The sequence below is a fragment of the Balaenoptera borealis genome, assembly GCF_965194805.1.
Source record: "Balaenoptera borealis genome assembly, chromosome: 2".
NCBI classification, from domain to species: domain Eukaryota; kingdom Metazoa; phylum Chordata; class Mammalia; order Artiodactyla; family Balaenopteridae; genus Balaenoptera; species Balaenoptera borealis.
The window spans coordinates 48,482,327-48,505,892 of NC_138867.1; the positions used below are offsets into that span (position 1 = coordinate 48,482,327).

At 39.1% G+C, this 23,566-nt stretch overlaps 1 protein-coding gene and 1 long non-coding RNA gene across 8 annotated transcripts in view; one reads left to right on the forward strand and one right to left on the reverse strand.

Moving 5' to 3' along the window:
• PDE4D (phosphodiesterase 4D) overlaps positions 1 to 23,566 on the reverse strand; it is a 1,112,988-nt gene that overhangs the window by 733,664 nt on the left and 355,758 nt on the right. The window lies entirely within an intron of this gene.
• Positions 619 to 23,566, forward strand: part of LOC309624445 — a 72,515-nt gene continuing 49,567 nt past the window's right edge. The window contains exon 1 of the long non-coding RNA XR_014241930.1: positions 619 to 8,989. This is a non-coding gene — a long non-coding RNA (uncharacterized lncRNA). The remainder of the gene's footprint in view (positions 8,990 to 23,566) is intronic.

The window sequence follows — 23,566 nt, forward strand, 5'->3', positions numbered from 1 at the left end:
GCATTTATCCTTCTTGCCTAGTTCTTCTTTTATACATCAGTATAGAATTTTTCAGTGCCTGGCCGGGACTCTATTACTATTTTGTGGAACTGTTTCCTTGAACAAAATTAATGGTCCAATTAATTAATTAATTAATTAATTGCGTCTGCATTCTTTCATTCAACATAATGAGTGTGAGATTATTCTTGCTATTGTATATAACAGTATATTTTTCTCTGTCATTGTTCTGAAGTATTCCACTGTTTGAATATATTGCATATTATCTATCCATTTTACCATGATGGACATTTAGACTGTATCCAGTTTGGGCTAGTATAAATAAAGCTGGTATAAACATTCTTGCTCATCTATTTTATCAGACATTGGCACTCATTTTGTTGGATAGATGCCCAGGAGTGGATGGATGTATCATAGGTACGTGTAGGTTTACCTTTGGTAGATACTGCCAAACAGTTCTCCAAAGTGAGCTTTCCAACTTAAACTCCTACCAGCACTGTGCAAGCGTAAATACTCTATATTCTTGTCCACGCTTGATATTTTCAGTCATTTCAATTTTAGTAGTATTAGTAGTACTGTATTGTACCAGAATGGCTAAAACATATATATATATACATTCTAGAAGAATGTTTTCTCAATTTTTTTGTGCTCTTTACAATGTAATGTCTACAGACGCACAACTTTAACTGGCATTGTTAACATTTTTTCCATTACTCTTAAGTCTAGACAAGCAACAAAACAAACAATCCCGAATTTGTAGCATTTACTTATTTCTATGACATAAATACCCCCACCACAGCCAATTTCAAGCTACCAACATGTCATCACTGAACATGGAGTTGGGAAGAGCTTTCCAACAGTAGCTCCTGACTCTGTAGTGTTCCCACCATACAGATACAATAGACAAACAGCCTCAAGAGCATAGATAGTAACAACATGTAGTAAAATAATTTGAAAATGATGAGTTTTGAGTATGTCCTTGCAGGACATTTGGTCCTGTCCAAAACATTCACAAGACATTTGTTTCACACCAAAAGGTCTTGGATATTTGGTTCTGTCCAAAACGTTCATATGATATTTGGTCCATAAGACATCTGGTCCATAAGACCTTTGGTCCACACCAAGAGGTCCTTGATACTTGCAGAAACATTTGTCCTGTCTCAAATGTCCATAAGACATTTGGTCCATGCCAAAAGGTCCTTGATATTTGGTCCTGTCCAAAACCATTTGGCATGGACCAAATATGCTCATTGACATTTCGGACATCTGCAGCACCCTCTCCACTCAAGGGCTACAATTTATGCATTCACTCAAGAAATAGTGAATTATAAGCTATTTTATTCTAACGATCCTTGAGAATTTTGTGACAATGTATTTAGAGACATGTGGTAATTAAAACCAGGGATAAAAGACAGTGAACTTTAAATTCAATTTGTGTAACAGAATGTGATGACCCAACATCTCCTTTTTGTTCCGTGGGTTTATATTTGTCCCCTTCACCTCCTGCAAGGTTTCTAATACTTTGGGACTTTTCCTATTCCTTTTTTTCTTCCTTCCACCAACTTTCCTTTGATTCATGGCCCCTTCCAAACTATGTAACACCTATTGATAGTACAAATGTGTTAATGCATTATGCCACCCAAAGCAATATAATTCATGTTAGCCAGGAGCTTTTGGAAACAATGTCCAAACCTATAGAAGAAACTATAATAAGGAGAATCTCAGGCACCAGGAGGCCTAATTTTACTATCTCTCAGTCTATAGAATGGTGGTTCTCAGCCTTAGTTGCGTATGAGGATCACCTAGAGAGTTTTATTAATTTCAATGTCTAGGCCAGGCCCCAAACCAAATAAGTAAGTATCTCTGGGGGTGGGACCAAGCATCAGCAATTTGTTAAAGTCCCTCAGGTGATTCCAGTGTGCAGCCAAGTTTGAGAGTAACCCCAGGTTGAGAAATATTGGTACAAAACAGCACCTGCGTCTATAAATTAAGGCCATTTATTCTACTCCGTCCTGAGTTAAACATCTGCTTTCTACCTCTGTGAAGAAGCACTGTCTATTAATCAAAGATATGTTAGGACATCCTCGTCTTCCCTAGCTATATAATCTTAGCTTTCCTCCCATGTCTTCCCTCTCTTAAGTCTTCCTTGGTCAGGCTCCTATACCAATCTTCAATTCATTTGTGATCTAAAGATTCATTTTTTATGAAACGGAAGATATCAGTTTCTGACTATATTGAAGCAGGATGCAATTCATATATATTTACTTACAAATCATAATTTGTTAGGTGGTTGCATTTAATTGACCCTAGAACCATTTTAAAAGTGACATTCTGTAAGTCAAGAGGTGCCAGACAACTTGCCTGAGTTCACCAAGAGCTAACCCAGGATTTAAACAGGACTTTTCTACAAGAGAGATAAGTGACAGCAAATCAGGGAAGGGAATAGGATTTCCCTCCCTCAACCCACAACTCTCCAGGAGAACAAGGAAGTACATTTCTGTGATTCCAAGAAGCAACTTCCAAAAAAAAAAAGGATTGTTTTTTTAACATACTTGTAAATCAAAGTCCTCAGGTATTCTTGGATTAAGAACCAAAGATCAAAGTCAGAGCCAGATGATATTCTAAATGTGCAAAAGGAGACTCAAAATCCTCTCAGTTCTTTTTGACTGAAAGAAAAGAGTAAACAGTAAAGAGTAAAAATTTTCAGGCCCCAACAGAGAGCTATAATGAAGGGCATAGCATGGAACAGGTTGAAACATACACTTAAAAAATCTGTATAGTAGTAAACCGGGGATCACCTTTTTTATTTGTTAAGCTAATTAACCTCAATGTTTAAAAACATTATTTTTCTAGTACGAAATTACTGTCTTAAACTTAGCCTACTTTAAAATGGACACAACATTTTGGGAAATTTTATGACCTACAAAGACATTCTGTTCTCAAACATTAGTATGATATTTACAGTTTGCAATATCATGTACTAGCATATTAGTTTCCAACTTAATTCTTAATCTCTCATTACAAAAGCTCAACAGGAAGCATATAAGAGTGCCTATAGTTCAGGGAATGGAAAGACTGCTTATAATCCCCCAATTTGAGTATATTTCGTTTTTATTTGTGACTACAAGCAGATTTCTCCTAGTAAAAAGCTCACCAGAAGATTATTCCTAAAAATTAGCCCTTCATTCATTGATTCACCCATTCATTCATTCAGCAGACATTTATTGAGCACCTACTATTTTCCAGGCTTATACTATGTAAAATGGTGCAAAGATAATTAGTACTGGATCACTGACTTCTCCTGGTACCCAGAAGGGAACCTGACCCCTTAAGCTTCAGCCAAGGATGGTGGGATACTGAAGTGCCTTTCAGTTTCTTGGTGTTATTTAAGAGGATGAGGATGGGAAAGGGCTGCTGTTATTCAAGTTCAGTAGACAGACAGGTGACTGTTTTAAGAGCCATCTTTAGATGAAATAGTTTGTAGTAGCCTTTAAGGGAAAGATGTCAACACAGCTAACCTTTGCATGTGTTTTCTTTTTAAAAATATGATATGGACTTTCCTATGAGGCTTTTTTTAATTAGATGATATCATGTACTTGACAAAGAGTAGCAACATGTTTTTGCAGTTTCTACTCTAACGTTCTGCTCTGTGGAGTAAAGAATGTGGTTTACTTGTGATGCAACTCCTGCATTTGTTGCCAATGACAACAGTTGTTTTCTTGATTAGGTTTCAAGTAGTTAGTCAGGTTATGTCAGGGGAATTGTATTAAGGAGAAGAATTACAGGTTTGTTGAGTGCCAGCTCTGTGCAGTGAGAATGGCAGGGGGTAGGGGTGGGCATTGGCAGTGTTTCTTTTGGCAGGAGATCAGAAATGCAGACTCCTGGGTGCTCTACATGAGCCTTTCCACGTCAACTGGATTCCCTCTTCCCCACCCTGGCATCCCTTTTCTACCCTATGGAAAAGTGCCTGCGTGGGTCCAGAGAGCACCATCAATCAGTTCTGCAGCTCTCCACATTTCTGTAGCTTCAAGAAACCTTGAACTGCAATCTCCCTCTTCTCTCAGGATGTGTCACTGAGAATGTTTGAAATCAACCATAATTTTCAACAGATTCTGAACTGGGATTCATAAAGATAAGGTGGTTATTGAATTGAATTATAATAAATTCAGGCTGTAGCCCAGTTGCTTCCAGCTCTTCTCCTCCCACTGTTGGTTAACAAGTGTTTCTAAAGCCACAGGGCATTGAGAATCCTAAAGCAGCTAATTAACAGTGCTTTTTCACATCACATGAAGCATGTGGGTTCCAGGCAGCTGTAAAACCTCAGCTTCCTCCGGCTAGCAGAATGATGATGGAGCTCTCAGACTGTATTTTGACATTCTGCTCCCTGCCTGTGGCAGAAAATCATCTTCCCCATAGAGACTTTAGGCCAGGATGGTACTCTGGGCATAAAAAAGCCTCATTGCCGTGGCTATGAAAAAGTAAATGAACATGTCCTCATGTTTAGACTGTGACTCACAACTGGCCTGTTAATGGACAAAGGAGGCCTGACACATTCTCTTGACACATCGTTCAACCAAATGAAATACAGGATTGGTGAGATGTTGAGTTTCACAGGTTTGGATCAATTATCTTCCAAAACTCAGGTAACAGAGGTTCCAATATACCCTTTTTCACCTTTTTCTATTTTCTATTTAAAGATTTCATCAAGAGACACAGAGGGCCAGTCTAATACAGCTCACATGTAAATGAACAAAGCAATATCAAAAAGCTTACCATTTTCCCAAAAACCTTGGACAAGTCGAGATGAACCTGTTTCCTCTCACACAAATCTATCATAAGTTACGTGCTTTACTAATAAAATAGTCTGTCATACTGACAAAGAAAAGCCTTATCTCTTGCCCCCAGCCTATAATTTTATCAAAAATATAATTTTATCAAAAATGTCTTTCTAAAACATGTCATTCCCCTACTGGAATAACCTTGACATTTTTTCCTGTTTTATGGTAGATAATATATACATTTCTTATGTTCCTTATACCAAGGCTCTTACTACCGGACTCACATCTTTGCAACTTCATTTCAGGGTACCAGGGAGGGTATTGTGTACTCCATTGCTGTAGCTACAGAAATTCAGTACCCGATATGCCATGTCCTTTCATGTCTGTTACCCAACCCACATAATCACTTGCTGAAATCTTTGTTCTTTTTAAAGGTGTGGCTTAAGTGTTACTTGCTTTGGGAATCCATCCTTCTCCTACCAAAGAGTCGAGTCACACCTTTATCACTTCTATTCACTCCTCTATCAATCACCCATATCACAAAGATAGGGTTTGGGGTTTACTATTTTATCCCAAATATTTGTATTGTCCCTAGGATATAAAAGGAGGGTGATAAATGACTTGTTGAAATTAGGTCCTTGAACTAGACCATATCTGCAGGTTCTTTTATTATTCATTTTATATGATGTATTTTTAATGAGAAGGGCTTGAAGTGATTACTAGGAAATATAACAGTTAGCAGCTGACATTAATATTCAGTGACATTTGAAATTACAAGTGAGATTTTGATTTACTCAAAAGGCATATTCATGTCTCTCTTTTATACAGAGATCTCACTTCAAAAGCTATGGAAGCTCCGTAGGCTGACACATAAAATCTGGATCTATAAGCAACTAAAATTTGGTGTGATGGTAAAAGTTATAGACTCATCTTAAAAATGCATATCTAAAAAAAAAAATGCATATCTAAAGCCAAAAGCTAGAAATGATGCTAATATGACATAATTAAGGTATGAAATTATCTACAAATTGCTAAACAATAAGCTGAATTAAGAGTATAACAAGGGGGCTTCCCTGGTGGCGCAGTGCTTGAGAATCTGCCTGCCAATGCAGGGGACACGGGTTCGAGCCCTGGTCTGGGAAGATCCCACATTCCGCAGAGCAACTAGGCCCGTGAGCCACAACTACTGAGCCTGCGCGTCTGGAGCCTGTGCTCCGCAACAAGAGAGGCCGCGACAGTGAGAGGCCCGCGCACCGCGATGAAGAGTGGCCCCCACTCGCCGCAACTAGAGAAAGCCCTCACACAGAAACGAAGACCCAACACAGCCAAATAATAAATAAATAAATAAATAAAAATACAAAAAAAAAGAGTATAATAAGAATAAAGTAAAGCACAATATTTGCTTAAAACAATAAGCTATGCATGTATAAGACCCCATATTCTAAGCAATAGAAAAATGGGTAAATATATTCTAGCATGGTATGTCCATTAGATGGAGATTATGGAGGAATTAAAAATGATTACTTTGAAGAATGTTTAATGGCCCAGTAAAACCGTTCATGGTACAATACTCCTTTCAAGAGGAATAAAGGACATGGTTTGAAAGATCTAATCAAAGACCATTTGCAGTGGGGTTAGTGGTTTCTTTGGTGAGAGCTCCTTGTACAATGGGAGGTGTTGGGTACCGGGAGCTTAGCCCAATAACAAGCCTTAGCTCTCAGATGGGAGAGCCATTTGGAAGGGAACATGGCGCCTGCTACTTGAATGCATTCCCAGGGACAAATCTTTGGACCTTGGGGAGAGCAGAGAGCTGGAAGTCAAGAGATGTTGCATGTAATTCTGTGCAATATCAGGAACAAAGGGAGAAGGTTTAATGTCAGTGGAGCAGCTGTAAAGTAGAGGCATGGCCTTGTGGTGTCCATCTGATTTGCTGGGTAGCAGCAGGACCCCCTGAGCCTTGGGGATGCAGAGAGATGCTCGGCCTGGTGGACGAGAGGTAATTCCAACAAATGGGGACTTTGTTCTTTTGAGACACCCTTGGGGACTCCCTGAAATAATTAGATGTGTTGCATAGAGAGCTACTTCAGCAAACGTGGGGAAAGCTAATGAAATTAAAAATTTTAAAGCTAACATAACCTCATTCGTTGCCATAGGCTGGTAAGGTCTGGCAACATTTAGGATGAAGATTCTTTTTTTTTAAATGTATTATATAGGTACAGGAGAAAAAGATTTAGAAGGTTCACTTGTCATGAGCTTATTATAAGTAGTGGTGTGGGTTTTATAAAAAGAAAAAAAAGTGAAATAAAAAAAGCAACAAAAAAAATCCAAAATAAACTTTGACCTCCACAGTTAAAATACTCTCACAGGAGACAATCACTTCACTGTTCTCCCAGCTTGGTTAGGGTTTGCCTGAAGTAGATAACCACAGTTTTAGTAGGAATGGGGGTGTCAATGAGTCTTGAAATATTTCATGAGAGAAGCGTTCCAAAACCAGAAAGTCGAACCTAAAGAAGACGCTTAGAGAGGACATGCCAGTTGTTCCAAATAATGAAGGCCATTTCAAGGAAGAAAAATTAGCAGAAATCTCTTCCTCAGAATTAAGAGCAAGAGGTGGGCAGTGCAGAGAGGCAGACAAACAGCTCCTTATAAAGATGGGTTTCTAAATGACCAGAGCCATCTCATGACACATCAGGCTGCCTTGAAAGGCAATACATGTTAGGTCATTCTACGTTCCCAGGAAGAGCTATCAGATCTGTGATCAAGGCAGTCTCTGTCCTGGGTAAGTGATTCGATGTAAAAGACATCTATGTTCCTTCCAGCGCTAAGATTCAAGATTCTCTGGGCTTTGTCTGCTGAAAACCGTATTACTTGGAATTATTGTAATTTTCTTGGCTTCCCTGAAGTCACACAGTGTACTTAATTAGTCACTGTATTTTAACCTTTATACAGGTATAAAATCTATTCCTGATGGGGGTGAAAAATATGCCCTGAGTGGGTAGAAGTGATATTTTAATCAAAGGTAAAGGTGAAATCGTTGATTTAGTTCCATAAGTGTTCTGGATTCCAGGAGGACTTTATAGCCAGTGGCTGCATCCTTACCTGGTCATATAGGATTCTATAAAGCAGGAGTTTGTGGTCAGTATCCTTCTAGGAGTAGAATCGGATCCAGGTAAAATTTCATGGACAACCAAAGTTATATTGCTCTGAGCTTAGAGTATACAGAGCTGCAGCCCTGAAAATGACTTTGTGCTTTATGAGCTAATGTAATTATTCCATTCAGTGTGATCAGTGGAAATTAAAAGGCAGGAAGAGTTCTTTATGTACTTTTTTTTTCAGTCGGTGGGAGTGCCATTGGAGGGGGGTTGGGAGGGAGGAACTGACTCATTTCTGTCTCCTTTATGCCAGATCTGTGATGGGGCACTCCGGGCCTCATGGCATCCTCATGCCAACTGGAGAGGCACGAGGTCTCTCTATTCTGTAGACAAGAAAGCTGGGGTTTACAGGTGACCATAGTTTAGTCAAATGAACAGCCCAGATTAAAACACAGCTCTGCTGAATCAAAATTTGTCCTCTTTCAAATGACTAAACACAACAAAACAATGATAATAGTGATAATATTTTTAAATGTTGTATTTCAATTCTTGTATCAAAAAGCCGTTCCACTATATTTGGGAATTGTTCTAGTGGCCCAAAATTGAGATTAAAAGGGAAAGAGTCAAGACCAAAGGCATCATTTTACCCACTTCAAAACAGTCTGGGCTTTGTGCAGAAATAAAACCTTAAAAAAAAAAAAAAAAGTCAGAGATTGAAAATAAGAGCAGATAAGCAGTTTCCCAGTAAAGAAAGATTGCTACAAGATCATTGTAGAGAGTATGGAAATTTCAAAGGGTAGTGAAAATGTACTCTGATGCCCAAAGTGAATAACAGGATGTGTGACTAAAGCTGCTGAACTACGACCGGCGAGCTCACCTCAGAACCCAGGAGCCGCTGACGTGATGTTTCGTTTTCTTTCTCTTTCCTCTTCCTCTCTTTGTCCTCATTTTTCATTCCACCCTCTGCCTCAGTTCTGTTTCCTCCCCTTCCATACTCTCTGTCCTCTTATCTGCCTCTTTTATCTTTTCTTTAATTGACCTTAACATGAAACTCAAGTAATTGAAAATTTGTTATGTATCATGAAAAAGTCTGTCTACTTCTGTTCTTCATGTTCCCCCCAGGTAGGTGCAATCTGTTTCTTTGGTGGTCGTTTTACTTTGTGTGCTACATTGGTTCTTCGGAGCCACCTTCCACCTATCCTGGAATGTGTGTGTGTGTGTGCGCGCGCGTGTGTGTGTGTGTGTGTGTGTGTGTGTGTGTTGCTGACAGGCAGGCAAAAGTGCAATGTCAATACTCTGTGGGAAAGAAAACGCTCCTTATCCCTCCCTGTCTTAGGAATACTTCCCAGTATGCAGGCGCAGAGTAGAACCAGCATCACAGAATGATCTCTTATGGCATTTCACAGGAGCAGTGTCGATAGAAGAATGGCATCCAAGAGGATTCAAATCAATCTCTTGTTTAAAATTTTGCTGTCTCAAGGAGCTTAATATTTTGTAATGCACATACAGTCTAAAAATGTTATCCTTGGATGGAGAAGTCAGCTGTTAAAAGCCTCAGGAACAAACACTCTACTTGATCTTAGCCAAGGGATTAAAAACTGTGAACACAATGGTGGAGTTCACAGTGCTCTGAGCTACACAAAGCCACTTTAGAGAACCTGCATGTGAATTCTGGGTCTTCTCAGCTGATGGCATTGAATGCTTCCTTTCACCTCATGATTTGATGTTTTAGAATGGGAACATTGTGCTGTTAACCCTCAGAGAAACAGGGTAAATGATGGGGAGACCAAGCACAAGGCACCCACCACCCTATATACAGAGAACTGGCCCTCAGGCTCCTGGGATTATCTTGAATTATTAATATGTGGTCTGTAGTATTCATTTATTTATTCCTTCAAAAATATTCATAGAATTCCATTTCAATTCTAGTCAGGACTGGGACCTATAATGGTTACAAAATTAAATACTGAAATACAAGAAATAAAAAATAAGTTCCTGCCCCAAGGCTACAGCTTTGGGAGGCAGGAGATAGCTCCGGGCTTAGAATTCAAGTACTTCTGCCACTTGCTCTCAGAGTGACCTTGGGCAACTTACTTCAGCCTTCTAAACTCTCACTTTCCCTTCTACCAAACAGTGATGACATCCTCCTCCTAAGATGTTGTGAGAACAAATGAGAGAACGTGAGACAAAGTGCCCTGGGTGCTATGACCACACAAAACCAGAGCACTGTAGCCAAGGAATTCACACACCCTAGTGTAGGACACAATGTGTGGTCCCCAGGAGACACTGAAGAAGAATCAAGGGGTTCCTCAAAGAGGCAAATGATGATTTTCCAAAGGGGTGTGCTATGGGCTCAGAGGAGAGAGAAACCTGTGACTAGTGAGGTCATAAGTGGTTTCCTGGGAAGAAAATGTGGTAGAGAAAGGGAACTAAAATGAATTAAGGACAAGCAACGTGCAGGTAGGCCTTAGTCCCATTGTAACGGGTGTGGAAACCAAGGCTCAGAAATGTTATACAACATGCCCAAGGCCACACCAGAACCAGTAAGTGGCAACATCTACCTTTAAAACCAGTTAACTCATTTATTTTTTAATTACAAGGTCCAGGCACTTGAAATACTTAGCAAAAAGCTTTGAAGCTAAAAGAGGTTCTGTGTGTGTGTGTGTGTGTGTGTGTGTGTGTGTGTGTGTGTGTGTTTTGGGAGAATGGGCATGAATTAAATGAGGAAAGCAAGATCATCATGAAAAAAAAACCTAACAAGAAATGCCCACTGCTTGTGACATATTTGAGGGGCTGTGACTCAAAAGTCCAGCTGGATAGAGGTTTACATAGTGAAGGAGGAAGAAACAAAGCAGTAAAGGTCTACTGGGACCTGGGTATGATGTCAAGCAGTTCGAACATTTTCCACTATGAAATAAAGTCTCATGGAAAGTCTTTAAACAAGAGCATGATCTAATCGAGATGGTTTGGAGAAGGCTGGTTTGGCATCACATAAAATAAACTAATGGGGAAGACATGGAGAAAAGAAAAGCTATTGACCTATGGTGATGTGCCTCTGGCTGAGGGTAGAGATCAAAGGAAAGGAACAGTTAGGATGGAAGAGTTGGGACAGCTCAGTGAGTGACTGGAATTGGGAGTTGAAGGAGGTGGATCTGTTCAAAAACGAATGTAGGCTTCAAGCTCAGGTGCCCCAGAAGTGGTGATGGCTACATTAGCAGGAATGGAGACATCAGAAGGGTGCTGATTTTGCAGGAAAGAGAAGCCTGCTGATAAACACAGAGTTCAAATGACAAGACAGTCAGATGCAATGTCCAAAAGGTAGTTGTAGTAGGACAAGGGGTCTGATTACAGAGAGTCTCTGTAGGAGTCCCAGTTCATGCTGTGGGTGTGCAGGATTTCCACGGAAGAGAGAAACTCAGAGACAGAATGATGGAGAACCACCCCTTGGGAAATGCCCAGTGTCCAGCTGTGAATACTGAAAATTTTTTTCTACAATAATGACAAAATATTGACTGGAATTTCGTTTTTTTGCCTTCAGTGAAGCTTGAAAATGGTGGGCAAGCACCTAGAGGGACAGACAGAATTGGTCTTCTGACATGTTTAGTTCATTCTTGCTTGATTATAAGTGTTTAGTTAATAAATATCCTCACATAAATCAGAATTTCATCTGAGGTTTGCTTTCCTTCTAACCAACTAAGGAAATGATAAGGAAGTAGCTAACTCTTACCATCTCGAACTTCACTGGCAGTTACATGTGTCCAAAAATAAAGAACCCAAATATGTTCATAATCATATTGTTTTAGGTCAGCTGCCAACACAGTTGAGCCTGAGCATCTAGCCTTTTAAGGTATGAAGATTCATTCTTAATGGCTCATTACCTAAAAGGAAGGAATGGGATTTGAAATGTAGTCTAAGTACCTTTAATGGCAAAGGAAAGTTCTAGTCAAATGATTAACCACTTGACCTGTTCACTGCATGCGGAATGAGGACCCATGCCTTCTGAAGAACATCTGCCTGTTCAGCAATGAAGTATGAACAAAGGGGCTTTTTTGGTATGATTTTCCCGCTTAGTGGTTTATTCATGCCATGATAGCAAATACATCTTTAAAATGTTACTACTTAGGTATACACAGTGAAATCTGATTTAATCTCTATTCCAGGGGACCCTCATGAAAATATAGGAATGTAAATAGCTCCAATGTTGTGCAGGAGGTTTCCATGTAGTATCCAATGTGGGACTTTGCCTGTGTGCTTGTGCACGTGCACACACACACACACACACCACTAGTCATCTCTGCGCTAATTCAGCAAGCCCTGCAGCTGGCCTCATCTTTCCTTTCAGAATGCTTGAAGAATAATCATATCTGGGGACGAAGTGGAACGAGTCACACTGAGAGAAAAATTCTTCAGCAGAAAAGGGGTATATATGTGGCTCTTCAAGATGTTTGTAAAGAAGGGACAAAAGAACAACCATTTACCAAGATGCCATGCGTGCCGCTGGCACAGCAAACCTCGTCCCCCGGGGCCGCCCCTGCCCTCCTGGTTCACGGAGCCCCATTTTCGGAGTCTTTCCCTCGGGGCTTATGTTCCACTGACCCATAAATGTTCACTGTAATTATACCAATTTTCCCCTCACACATGGCTCACCACTCTTCTTGACTGTCTCTATTTTTTTTAAATTTTGTCTTCAAACACCATGCTTTACAGCAAAAGCCTCTGGTAAGGTACATAGTAAAACCAACAAAACATAGTTAATTAAGGCATTTAAAACAACTCTCAGTAATAACATCTTAAAAATTACTGAATTACTAATTTATTGTGCTAAAAACAAATCTAAGAATGAATTAAAGTACTGGGTGGGTAGAGGCGAAAGATCAGACAAAGGCTGGTCCAGTGGGCAGCCTGGCTCTTCCCCAGCCTGGGGCAGAATCCCTGAGTGACTGAGGTTTCCTGGAGAGAGGCTACCGGAGCTGACCTGACCCGTCTCCTAACACCCACTGTGTCCACTGAGAGGCGCTCCTGTATGTCTTTGAGACTCAGTTTCCTCATCTGCAGCGCTAGGTCTCATGTCCTAGGGCGGGTTGGGAAGATTGGGTGAGAACAACGGAAGCCTCTGCTACCGGTTGTTCTCCAAGAATGTTTGCTATTGGAATTATCTGGTGATGTCACAGAGGCTAAAGTCAAAGGTCAACCTTCTTTCTCAATAAATACTGATGAGGCACTCCCAGTTTAAAAAGGCAGCTCCTTCAAAATCTAACAGAGTTTTTGGTTTCTCTGGAAATCTGTCATAGAAGAGCCTCCATATGTGAAGATAATAAGAGGTTGTTGGTCTCTCTCTGTGGGCGAAGAGGAATGGGGAAAATAAGAAGGTCTGAGAGGGAAAAGTAGCAAGATCTTGGTCCTACTGAGAGAAGACCTCGGTGGGTGAGGGTAGGCACTTATCTCTGTGGCTAAAGGGTAGGAGAGGAAAGATGAAGCCCCCTTTCCAAAAACTTTTATGAAATTACTGCAGTGACGAAATTTATTAAATATAGATTTAATATTTGCATCTGTTCTGTTACAATAGAACTCAACTGTGACATGAAATATTAGAGTAGATAGCCATAAAATAGAATGAAATAATGCCATTTGCAGCAACATAGATGGACCTAGAGATTATCATACTAAGTGAAGTAAGTCAGACAGAGAAAGACAAATACCACATGATACCACTTATATGTGGAAACTAAAATATGATACAAATGAACCTATCTACAAAACAGAAACAGACTCACAGACATAGAGAACAGACTTGTTGCCAAGGGGAGGTGGGGTGGGAGAGGGATGGATTGGGAGTTTGGGATTAGCAGATATAAACAATTATATATGGAATGGATAAACAACAAGGTCCTACTGTACAGCACAGGGAACTATGTTCAATAACCTATAATAAACCATAATGGAAAAGAATATGAAAAAGAACATATATATATATAAAACTGAATCACTTTGCTGTACACCGGAAACTAACACAACATTGTTAATCAACTATACTTCAATTAAAAAAAAAATTAGAGTAGAGATCAGACAATCCAATCTCCTATTCCACAGAAGGGAAACTTGCCTCAGGCCACACCACAGGGTAAGGACCCTGTCAGTACAAGGCCTCTACTCCACACTCTATTCTGATTCAGAAGTTGGTGTCACAGCTTGGATTGTATCCTCCAAAAAAGATATGCTAAAGCCCTAACACCCCAGAGCCTCAGAACGTGACTGTCTTTAGAAAAAGGGTCTTTAGAGGTAATCAAGTTAAAATAAAGTCATTAGGGTGGGTCCTATTCCAATATGACTGGTGTCCCTATAAGAAGAGATTAAGACACAGGGAAAAGACAGCCACCTACAACCAAGGAGAGGGGCCTGGAACAGATCCTTCCCTAATACCTTCAGAGGGAACATGGCCCTGCTGACCCCTTGAATTCTGACTTCTGTCTTGCAGAAATGTGAGACAATACATTTCTGTTGTTTTATGCTATCCATTTTATGATACTTTGTTATGGCAGCCCTAGGAAACTAATACAGCTGGCTAGATGAATTTTAGTCAAATAACAGACTAGGAGGGAGGGTTTGGTTTCTTGGGAGGAATTTTTAGATGACAGGAGAGTCACTTAACATCATAACTTTGAAAAATAAATCCACTTCAGATATTGTCTTCAGTGCAAAGGTCCGTAGAAATCGAATTACACAAATTTATAGTCCAGAGAAGGGGAAAAAAAATCAAATTACTATTCATAGAAATTTAAGTAGTGTTTATGACTGGAAAAATAAAAATGGCTATAGTGACTGTGTAGCACTGCGACTAAGAACCCCGCCTCAGGTGTCAGACTGCCTGGGTTTGGGTCTCATCTCTGCCATTTGCCCGGTGTGTAACCTTCAGTAAGCTGCTGACATTCACTGATTTTCAATTTCCTCAAGAAGAGTGTTGTGCAGACTCTTAGAGATGGTGCATTTGAAGCACTCAGGATGGCATTTCACCTATGGTGAACATTGACTGAGTTTTATCTATTGTTATGATTACTAATGGCAGATCATTGTTTTCAATTTTTAAAATATTTAAAGGCAAACACCTAAAAGTTAAAACAAAAGTTAAAAACAAAAAAGTTTGATTTGTTTGCTTTTCAGCAATTTGGATGACACTTACTTTATGTTTTCTTTGTATGTAATTTGTTCCAGATCTCTTATTCTGGAGCATTTCATTCCTTAGAAAGAAATATAAGACTTAGACACCAAATGTGAAGATCCTATTCAAGAATATGGATAGCCCACTAAACCATCTACTTACCCAGAAAAGTACAAAATATTTTATGTACAAAGTCATTATTTTCATAGACTTGGGAATATTTCAAAATAAGGTGGCTGAGCTCTGATTTGGACCATTCCCGTCATAACAACGAACTACTGGTGAATAAACCAAGCTTATCTTCTCAACGGTTATTGTTCAGAGCTGGTTGCAGGGATGGAAATTCAATTTCCTTGTCACACACATCTGACTTGTTGTATTGATTTGTTAGGCCAAACCTAAATTGCAGTGCTTAGTAGATTCAGGAGAGAAAATGTCTGAAAACTCAACCAAGTCAGAAGTTGAGAAGCTACTAAAAAAGTAAAAAGAGATAAACCCTCTCTACCCAGGGAAATGGGGGATCCTGTTGCTTATGGGAAATAGAATATTTGTTATGAGAAAATCTAGAATTTAGATCAGCTGGTATCATGGTCATGTCATGGACATGCCAAAGGAGAGAGAAGGCAATCTGCTGAATGGCGTAGCTCTGCTCTATGAAATCTCAGGAGCCAGTTCATGAGACCAGCTATTTAGATTCTCCAGGCAAATGAAAATATTCTGGAGAGGCTATTGTGTTGTGCTCGAGCTATTAAGCCTTCCTTTCAGCATAAAATTTTATATTGCTTTTTTAAATGGGGGATTTTAGCAATATAAATATATCAACCCTCCATGTTCCTGAGGATCACACTTGAACCTTGGAATAAATGTCTGATAATACACCCAGAGAAAACAAACAGGCTTCATCTAGAAACAGAGGGACCACTACTGACACAGATTCACTTGTGGAAGCTCCAAGGGTGAGGAGATACATAGCCTGCTGTCTGTGCATTCCAACATGGATTATCTCAAAACCCCCCAGGCTTCTAGAATGTCAGGCTCTGCCCTAAGGGCCTCACACATATTGATTGATGTATCCTCCTAACAAATTTACAGGTAGGTACTATGATTACCCTCATGAAAAAAATATATTGTTTTTAATTGTGGTTAAAAAACACATAAAATTTACCATTTTTAAGGGTATAGTTTTGTAGTGTTAAGTATATTCACAATTGCTGTGCAACAGAGCTCCAGAACTTTTTCACCTTGCCAAATTGGAACTCTAAATCCACTAAACAACAACTGTGGTTATTCTCATTTTATGTAAGAGAAAACTGAGGTACAGAGAGGTTAAGTAACTTGCCCAAGGTCACACAGCTAGCAAGTATCAGAGGCATAATTCAGAAGCATGAATTTTGTCTCCAACACCTGGAGTCTTAACTATTTAGCTATGAGAGAACATCATTTGAAATAGAAAAACAAACACTGGCATTTAAAAATGTATTCTACTGTATGGGCAATATACTTAAACATGATTGAAAATAAAAATGACATATATGCATATAAATACATACATATATATGTGTGGATACACATATACATATATGCATATATACATATATAATCATACACACAGAGAAAGCTCTATATGTATCATCTCTGTTTTGCATTTGAGTTTTCCCTTTTTTCTACAGGTAAATACTTATTATCTTATTGTATATTTTTTTGAAATATCTTCACACATATACAAGTATGAATTATTATACCTTCCCCTAATTTTTACACAAAAATGTAACCTCCTATACATACCATTTTATAACGTCCTTTTTTTTCACCTATCATTTGTGGAGATAATTCCATATCTATTTAGAGAGCATATTATTCAATTTTATGGAATATAATTTATTGAACCACTCACCTATTGAAGGGCCTCTGTGTTGGTTACAAGCTTTCACTATTACAAATTGTTTTACAAAGAATAGCCTTGAACATAAGTCATTTCAAATATGTGAAAGTAACATGTGGAATAAATTTGCAGAGGTGGAATTGCGGAGTCAAGAGGTATATGCATTTGTAATTGACAGGCATCAATAGATGTCAATTGCCCAACTCACAAGCCCACCAGCAAACTCCTCACAGCCCCACTAATAGAATATCTTACCAAACTTTTAGCTTTCTGTCAGTCAACTAAGAGGAAACTGGTATCTTAGTGCCACCTTAATTTGCCAAAAGCTGAAGTTTTAACTGAAGGATAATAGCATGGACACCAAAGCATAATGCTACTTGTTTAGAGCATTAAAGTGTCCACAGAGAATTTATATAGCATATTACAAGTATTTTATCATCCAGAAAAAAAAAAAACAACTCACTAATTTATTTTCTCTGTTAATGTTTTAAGTATTTACCACTTCCTTTGTAAAGTATATGACTAATATTTGTGAGTGGTAGATAGTTATCCAACCTACCAGAAATGGAATCCTAGGACTTTAAAGGAGAAAGGAAAGGAATATCTGGTCCATTCCTACACATAGGAAAGTTGGGGGGAAGTATTAGAACGTGAAGAGGAAATAAGGCGTACAGACTAAGTCTATGTGCATGGGTAGAAGGACGGGAGAAGAAGACAAAGAGATACTGATTAGGCCAGAGCTAAGAGACTGGACCGTCTCTGCCACCACCTCCCCACTCAGGTCTAAACAACCATCATTTGGGGTCCAGCAACTGTGGCTTAACTGGCTCCCAACATCTACACCCCAGCTCTGCCATTTCTTCCCCACACCACAGCCAGAATGATCCTTTTAAAGTAAATCTGATGAAGCCACAGCCCCATTTTCTCTTTTTCCTGATTTTTCCTGTTAAGGACTAAATGTTACCCACCCCCCCAACCCCCCACCCCGCCAAATTCACATGTTGAAGCCCTAACCCCCAATGTGATTGTATTTGTGAGGTGATTAGGGTTGGAAGAGGTCATGAGGATGAGGCCCTCATGATGGGATTAGTGCCTTTCTAAGAAGAGACAACACAGAGCTTGCTCCCTCTCTCTCCACCATGGCAAGAAGGCAGCTGTCTGAAAGTCAGGATTTGAGCCCTTACCAGAAACTGACCATGCCGGCACCTTGATCTCAGATTTCCAGGCTCCAGAACTGTGACAAAATAAATGTCTTTTGTTTAAGCCATCTGTCTGTGGTATTTTGTTATGGCAGTGCAAGAAGACTAAGACATTTCCTGTTCTAGTTTCTCAAAGCACTGCATAACCTTCCTATACAGGGATTATTAGAGTTTAAAACTAGTCACGGACACTTGTAACTTTTGATTACTCATTCTACTGTCAGCTTCAACAGAGAAGGAACTGTATTTCTTTTTTTTTTTATTTAACATCTTTATTGGAATGTAATTGCTTTATAATGGTGTGTTAGTTTCTGCTTTATAACAAAGTGAATCAGTTATACATATACATATGTTCCCATATCTCTTCCCTCTTGCGTCTCCCTCCCTCCCACCCTCCCTGTCCCACCCCTCTAGATGGTCACAAAGCACCGAGCTGATCTCCCTGTGCTATGCGGCTGCTTCCCACTAACTATCTATTTTACATTTGGAACTGTATTTCTTTTTGCAAGTAAGTGTTCAACAATTATTTGTTGAATGAATAAATGCTAAGATGGGCTGTATGGAATTTCCAGATCAAAGATGAGTTGAAGGCTCAATTCAACTTGATCATCTTACCCTATGTAAGCATGTGCACACCCCTCCCTCCCCCCAGCTATTTGTAACCAATGGTATCTTCTATGAGGGAGGCACTAATAAATGAAAGGTCATTTTGTTCTGTTGAGCACCTTGGTAAGTCTGGAAGTTAAGAGATGGAGGAGCACAAGGAGAGAGGTAAAGTGCTAAATCCCATTAAGTGAGAAAAATGTGAAGCTCCTATGAGTAGCTTTTGGATGAGGAGAGATACAGAAGGCGAGGAAGGGAGAGAAGGGCCAAGCAAAATCGCAGAAAACTAGCACCTTAGTGGTAGGCATGACTGGGTAACTTACTTTATAAGACTATGAACATCTATTTTATTTTTTTATTGAAATACAGTTGATTTACAATGTTGTGTTAGTTTCTAGTATACAGCAAAGTGATTCAGTTATATATATATATATATATATTCTTTTTCAGATTCTTTTCCATTATAAGTTATTAAAAGATATTGAATATAGTTCTCTGTGCTATACTGTAGGTTCTTCTTGCTTACCTATTTTATATATAGGAGTGTGTATGTGTTAATCCCAAGCTCCTAATTTGTCCCTCCTCCCGTTTCCTTTTGGTAACCATAAGTTTGTTTTCTATGTCTGTGAGTCCGTTTCCGTTTTGTAAATAAGTTCATGTATAGATTCTACATATAACTGATATCATATGATCTTTGTCTTTCTCTGTCTGACTTATTTCACTTAGTATGATAATCTCTAGCTCCAAGACTATGAACATCTAAATACTATTCACTTCACATTATTTGTGAATGTAAATTGCTTTTATTTCCTCAAATCATCAATAAGGTCTGATAGATACATAAATATGTGTGGATGAGTTTCCTTTCATGGGAGAAAGAAAAGGCCTGTGTCCAGGGGAAAGAAAAGGCTGGTGTCTGGGAAAACGAAGAGAGAGACGCAATTCTACCACTGGCCTCTGTGGTGAAAAGGGAGCTCAGTGATGGCTCCTGTGAGTTATTCCCTCAACTGAACTATTCTGCTGTTGCAGAGACTTGGGACCTGCTATGATCGGGAGGTAGGTTCTAAGTCCCCTGGAAATTGTTAAAAGCTTTGGAGAGAATATGGGACTTTTCACAAGCTGCACAATGGGGTTTTGAGCCGGTTTTATCTAATAGATCTTAGGAAACAGGGTGAACTCAGTTGACTCCTATGAGGAAGAATTTCCATATACCACAAACAATAAAAATCTCAACTAAAGTTTAACTTGGGCAACTAGAAACCAAGCTTCCGGTTGTTCTTGAGCAACTGAAAGTTCATATTCATACACCCAAGTAACTACCACCACCCCTGCACTGGGCAGATGAACAGTTCAGTTGGTAACCTTGGGGTCTGATTCCATCCTGGAGCTCTGTTAATTGCAGAGAATGATTACAAAGAAGGATTATACGAGGGTGTGTCATATAAATGCTTATGTTCAACAGTGAGAGAACTTTAAGGAAGTAGGAACATGAAGTAAGATAGTACAGAAAATTCCTGGAGCACGTGAGAATTAGAAGGATTTGATTAACCGAATAAAAGAAGGAATGACATCTCATTTTTGATTGGGTATGTAAAGAATGAGAACCTGAAACACAGGTTTGGTCATGAAAGTGAGTTTGTAAAGGAAACTCATGGTATTGGAAGAATCAACCGTCACTGGGGAAAAACACAGGAAACAGCTGACTTTTAGATTCTATGCTTGGGTGACTGATGACAAATGTAATACAGTAAACCTTTGGGCCATATCACACAATAAATGTGTGAGTAAATTTTTGTTTGTTCTGGTTTTGCTGGGGAAATCAGACTGCCTAGATAAAACGGAAGACTTGGATTGGATTGTCCAGAGTAGCTTTGTAAAGGTTTGGCAATGTGGTATCATTAGCAGAAAACCATTTGAATACTAAAGGTGGTACAGGGGTATTCTGCAATTTAGTTCTAGATACAAATTCCCAGTTGCTCCCCAAGCTGGCAGCACAAGTCTCTAAGCCTATTGTTGTGCTTCCCCAGAACACACTGTCCAGGGCAATCAGCTTTGCCTTGAAGGACTTTAGACCAAACCACCATCAAAGGCAGGACATATAATGTTTCATCCTTTAAATAAGGCCAGGATGGGGAAAGAAAGAACTATTTGATAAATAGTATCTGGAAGCAAGGGTCTGTATAGAACCAAGAGAGGTTTAGTCACTAAAAATCAAAAAGAAGACCCTTAAATCACCGAGTCCTTAACTCTGTGCCCACCAGGGGAGGACGGCTTCATGCAATGTTTCCAATCAGAGTCAACAGTCCCACCCGAGTGTATGTGACATTACTGACTAAAGACTACCCTCTAGTGGCCTTATGGAAGAACTACAAAACCTGGGAAAGTGGAAAAAATAACTGTGAAAGAAATGTGATAAGGAAAAACGAAGAAAACGCGATAAAAAATGAAAAGAAGATCTGTTTAATTTCCCTTTAGTACCAGGGAAAATAATTGATCACTCCATATAGGAAATGCTGATACAGTGGCAAGCATGCCTGTTCTTAATTATCTAACCTACATGACGTTGCCGGTAGTTCCAAATGTATGTCTATAGTTTTGCTGTTTACAATCTAAACAAAGCACCAGAACAGGGACATTTCTACTGATGTCAAGTTGACTGTACAATATAAAACATCCTTTATAAAAGTGATCAAAATACAATGATCCTGAGAATTGTGTTTTTTCTTCACTATCAGTCACATCTTTCTCAATTAGCTGTTCCATAGGTAGCTGGTATAGCCAGTACAATAGAATTACTCAATTGAGTCAGAAAATCTGGGTGGTTCCCTAGTTCCACACACTTCAGTCGGTTGGACGTTAGGTAATTCACTTAACCTTTCTGAGACTCATGTTTTAAAAATATGCAATGTGTAAATTGTTGCTCTTCAGTCTCCCTGGGTTTGGGAGAAAGTATAATGAAATATGTGTACTTTATAAATTCTAATATGCTACATAAATATTAGCCACTATGAGTCTTAAAATCTCTAGGTGAGGAGGAGGTTGGTAAGACATTATTTGTCAAGTTTATACATCGAATCAATGACTGAACTGAGAACAACTATCATACCTTGTGTCCTAAATTTTATCACTCTAGAAATCCTATTGTGTTATTAATATTTTTCTTAGCAGTTTCAGTAAGTAATATAGACTGATGGCTCTAAATTATGAAATAGCTATAAATAACCATAATTAAATTTCGCCCCATGTTTAATTACTCTGAGCTACAAGAGCCCAGCTTTTAAAAAGGACCAAATAGAAGGGGTTTAATAGATTAGACCTACTGACACCATCATTATTTGAGAAAGATTTATTTCCTAGGTTTATTCTAGGAACTGACTGTCTTCTATCTGGTGAGAGCTATCTACCTATCAACTTTGGGAATGGGGTGGAAATCCGCTGACTCTTTTTACAGCATCAGTTAGGTTGGAAACAACTAGTTTCTGATTGATCAAATTTAAGCTATTTTCAAGGAGCTTCATTAGGCTGCAATCCATCTGTCTTATTTTCCAAACCAGTGGGGTAGTAGACACAAGGTCATGACATTTGGAATGACATGGCAATGTTATAAATCTTGGTATTTAAGTGGTACTTTTGTTTTTATGTATAATTGTTTTACAATGAGAAAATGTCCCTGGAAATTAGAGGACTGTTTCAAAACGAATCATTTACTCCAAACAATCCTGTTCTAGTCATTAATTACAGGAACAACAAATCTTTCCTGCCAAGGCCTTATGGACTAGCTAAATTGCGACAGGAAATACAGAACTCAACAGAGTTTGTTATTTTTTATTTCTAGCTTAGAGCAAGTTTATCCTAGACTCGGAATGAATTTAATGCTTTGTGCAACATGTAAATAGCAGTTCATTACATTTTCTTGTTTACGGAAGCAAGATTCAAAAGGAAAACATCCACAGGAGGCACAGAAATAAAAGGAGGATAGGTGTTTCTGAAAATAACCTTCTGGAAAAAAAATGTGGCTCTCTTGAAACTCATCAGAAAAACAAGGTACTTGAGAAATTCTACAACTTCTCTATGTATTAGAATCACCTGGGAGTTTTGCACAATCTCTATGCCCAGACTGCAGTCCACATCAATTAAAAGAGAACCACTGGGATGGGATCCAGACATCTGCATTTTTTAAAGTTATCTAGGTGGTGCCAATATGCACCAGGTTTGAGAAACACTTTAGTTGAGAAATACATATCTTAAAGCATGAAAGTAATGCCTTTTTCTGGCACCAGTCATGATATGACCACAGACTATTGTTATAACCTCCCTATTCTTATAACAGCAAGTAGCAAAGCTTCATTTTATAGGTATGTATGCAGAAGAACAAAGCACGTGCAGGTGAGAAGCAGGGGCGATGTGGATTAAATCAATGGGCCAGCAGAGAATATAGAAAATGAGTTCAGTAGTGCCCGCAGGATTCCCTGCTAGGGACTGCCAGGGTACAGACAAGTACATGGCCAGATGCCTTTAAGGAACTGACAAATAGGGTCACTGATATGCAAGCAAATCAAGAAAAAATGAAGTACAAGCTCCAAGTGAAACACGGGCTCCAAATGAGTTATAAGCAGAGTTGTATTGCAGGGCAGAGCAATAATGGATGTTAATGATGTAGGGGGGTTAATAGGATAACAACATTAATACTGCCACCTGGCTGATTCCAAGGATATTGAAAAAAACAAATGCATGGCAGGAGGGAACATATGGGATATGGGAAAGGAATGTAAACATAACTTTATTTGCAGGCTCTAAAGCACTAGTTCTCAGAATGTGGCCCTCAGCCCTGCAGTGTCAGTATCACCTGGAAGCCTGTT